This window comes from Miniopterus natalensis, chromosome 1 (genome assembly GCF_054644295.1).
Source record: "Miniopterus natalensis isolate mMinNat1 chromosome 1, mMinNat1.hap1, whole genome shotgun sequence".
Taxonomy (NCBI): domain Eukaryota; kingdom Metazoa; phylum Chordata; class Mammalia; order Chiroptera; family Miniopteridae; genus Miniopterus; species Miniopterus natalensis.
The window spans coordinates 121,103,629-121,107,518 of record NC_142081.1 but is presented as its reverse complement, the minus strand read 5'-3'; positions in this window follow the sequence as shown (position 1 = coordinate 121,107,518).

Here is a 3,890-nt window from a genome sequence, read left to right as displayed (position 1 = left end):
TTTGAAATGGGTGAAGCCACAAGCTCCTCTATAGAATATTTTTTCAAATCTACATGAAAAAAATTTGATAAAATTTATTTTCTCAGGTTTTACAACAGTCCTAAAACTTACATGACATTACCAATATCAATTTGTGAGGCTGAAAGAAACTTTTCTAAACTATCAATAATAAAACACATATTTTGATCAACCATGCTAGAGGAAACACTGACTTATTGTTGTATTTTCTCCGTGAAAATATTACAAAATGGTGCCATCAAGAGTATGCAACCAAAAAATGCAGGGGGAAAAGTCTTAAGTGTATCAGACAGTTAATTAATAAGAATACTATTATAAGCTATAGATTTTTGTGGTGTTTGTGGTATTTGTCACTTTCTGAAATTTGTAAAAAAAATTTCTCATTGAAAATACGTATTTATGTTCACATTTGTTATGTATTTATATCTTTGTATTCTTTTCCTTAAGAAGTGCTCCAGAACTGTATAAACCTCAGGACCCACAAAACCTGGATGTTCCTGGCTTCCTACCCATGAATATAAATGTGCTAGTTTTGCCCCAAGATAAATTCCAATGTACCCAGGGGAGATTCTTTTTAGTTAGGTGTTTGGAATTCTGCCTCTAAAAGTAAAAAGATCACACTCTGTTCATCTGGTCACTATGTCAGGAAACAACTTTTTTTCCACAACATAATTGTGAGACAGAGCTTAACACAGTCAAGGAGATTTGACCTGTTTCTGAGAAGCACAGTTGAATTCTTTTATTGTGAATTAGGCAGATAGTTGAAGTAATAGCCACTTGTGTTTTGGCACCCTAGCCTTAGTATTTATCCTTTTAAATATGGCAAACAATCTTCTGCAGTAGGAGAGAATTAGCCAGCTGCTGAAAAATCCAGAATGCCTGCCTACGTTGGTCCAGGTGTGCTGGCTGACCACAGCAGACCCCTGTTCTGATTCGTAGATGCCCACACCCTGACAGGTATTCAGTATTCTGAGTATTATCTTGCAAACATCTCTAGAGTTCTGGCCATTGTGAAATACACTTGGGATCTGTCACTTCACACAATCAGTTTTGACTAATCCAGTCAAGAAATGTAGCCAGTCGTCTTCAATCAGGTTTCCTGGGAAACAGACGCTGAGATCCCGAGCCTCCAGTAGGCTGCTGCCTCAGGAATGCTCTTGGGAGCAGCGTCTGCAGAGCCATGAAGGATGCAGAACTGGGTGGAGGCAGAAATTCGAATGCAGTGAAGTTGCAGGTGCCACCCAGAGTTCTGGAGGGAGGATGGCCTCATAGAGTGTTCCACCTGAGGCAAGAGGGCTGGCCTTTGTTCCCCCTCACTAACAGTCACTGGTGTGAGCAGGCCCAGGAGTATGCTGGAGCCACTCCGAGAGAGCTGAAGGTGCCATCTTCCCACCTAGGTGTTCAGCAAACACCACGTAGTAGCTTGGAACTGCCCTGGTGGAAGTCCTGTACCTCGGATTGCTACTACAAATCAGGTTCCCCTCACCCCCCGTCCATTGTCAAAAATGTTGCAGCACATGACTGTGGTGTGAGAGAATCAGAGATTCCAACGGAATTAGTAAGGCCTCGGGGAGTGTTCAAGAAGTTTGTGATAGGGCTTCTTTATTTTTATTTATTGAATTTTTTGAGTTCAGGGAAGCTTACAGATTTAAAAAAACCCCAAAAACCTAATGATTAATTCAGGTCCATCTTTGTTAGGTGTTTGGAGACAAGTTTAATGGGCAGAAAATATTAGTTTAATAGTGAGTGGTAAAGTTCCTGAGACAATAGTGCAGTGAAGGCAAGGGGTCAATGGAGGAAAGAAGGGGACATCTGTAATACTTTCAACAATAAAGATAAATTTAAAAATCTGCCTTGATAGTGTTTAAGGGAATGATTGGGGAGGACCCATTGTGAAGCAGGCTCCCTGGTGGCTGGGACTGGCAGCTGGAGGGGAGTGGATGGAAGAGCAGGGAAGCAATGTGACAGTGGGGAGGGCTCTGCATGGAGGAACAGAGACAGGGGATCCTGGGGTATGAATGGCCAAGGGACTTTTAGAACAAAGGTTCCTAGTATTGCAATGTGAATTTTATTTTATTTTTATTTATTTATTTATTTATTTTTTACAATGGGAATTTTAGCTGTGTTCTGCCCCTATAGCCAATCCCTGTTGCCCTAAACCTGCACCCCATGTCTGCTATCTCCCTTTGTGGTGGTAGTGTTGTAGGGAAGGAGGGGGCCAAAGCTGTATCCAGCACGGTGGGTGGCACAGAAAAGGGGCAGCATGCACAGAGGCAAAACCAGGAAAGCAGAGGGAGGAATCCAGAGGAAGCAGGGACTTGGGGACGTTCCTTGTGTCCCCACAAATCCATATGTTGAAGCCTAATCCCCAATGTGATGGTGTTTGGAGGTGGGGCTTTGGGAGGTGATCAGGTTGTGAGAATGAAGTCCTTATCAATGGCATTAATAATGACCTTATAAAAGAGACTCCAGTGAGATTGCTCATCAGCCTCTTAGGTGAGGTGACTGTGAGAAGATGGCCATCTACGAACCAGGAAGTGGATTCTCACCAGACACCAAATCTGCCAACGCCTTGATCTTGGGCTTCTCAGCCTCCAGAAATAAATGTTTGCTTATTAAGCCACCCAATCTATGGTGTTTTTGATATAGCAGCCTGAATGGACTTAAAGACCAAAGAGCCCTGGAAAAATGCAAAGTTCTACCATCTTATTTACCCTCCCAATAAATCCCAAAGATAAGGGAAAGGTCTCTGAGTTTTTCCCTTTAAGGAATGGGGTTTAAGTCAGGTTTATTAAGATCTCAGAGAACAAGGGGACCCCAGCAGGCTGGGGATATCTGGGGAGCAGAAAGCTGTGTCACAGGGAAACAGTTAGTGATCAGAGAAGGTTGGCAAAAGGTATGACAACTGGGATGTAGTACTCTGCAGTGGAACAGGGTTGTCTTCTGTGTTCTCCACATCTTACTTACATAGCCTCTTCTCCACTTGAGTCGTTAAGTTGAAATGTGGGTCAATAGTGAATCGCTGCTTTCAAAACTTAGGAATCCTTCTATCTCTATACTCCATTTCTAAGAAGGAAAGCTCTTAGACATATTGTAGAACAGCAGTTCTCAGTGCTGGCTGAGCATCAAAATTACCTGTGGAGCTTTTAAATATACAAATGCTTGCTACAGATTCAGAATTTCTGGCAGCAAGACATCGGGCATCTGTATGTTTAAACAACCTCACAGGGATTCTGAGGCATAGCCAGGGCTGGGCGCCATGGCTGTGGAAACCGTGTGATAAAATTCACCACTAGAGAAATAACTCTTCACAAGTTGAAGATCAAAATTAAATATGTCATTATTTTTAGAGGAATCTATGCCAGTGCAACCTCATCGTGCTTTTAGTTTGTAAGTATGAGATCCATCATAACTGCTAACTGGAAATGTGAGAAAATGAAATAACATCCTAGAAAACTGCACTTCATAAAAAAAGCTGCTGTGCATTTCCTCAGCAGCAAAGCTTGGGCATGTATTAAAGAGAGGATAGGATTATAAAGAAAAAATTTAAAACATAATCCTGAGCTTTTTAAAGGATGCTTAGTTATATTACTCACAGAATGGACAATTATGAGACTGGGTCAAAGTGACACCAATGAGTGGTTTAAAAAAGTTTTTCCCCCAAGTCATTTGTTTAAGAAGAGTCCTAGTACAGGGCAGAAATTGAACATGTTCTTGAAGCCAATGGAGTAGAGGGATTTGAAAATAAAAAGCTACGGCCAGCATTAATAGTGCCAGTTTAAAGTCAATGAAACACTTTTGTGTCTTAAAATTATTTGAAAGAAAAGTCAATGGGAAGAAACTGAGTCCTGTTTAAAACCCCCTCTCCCCAA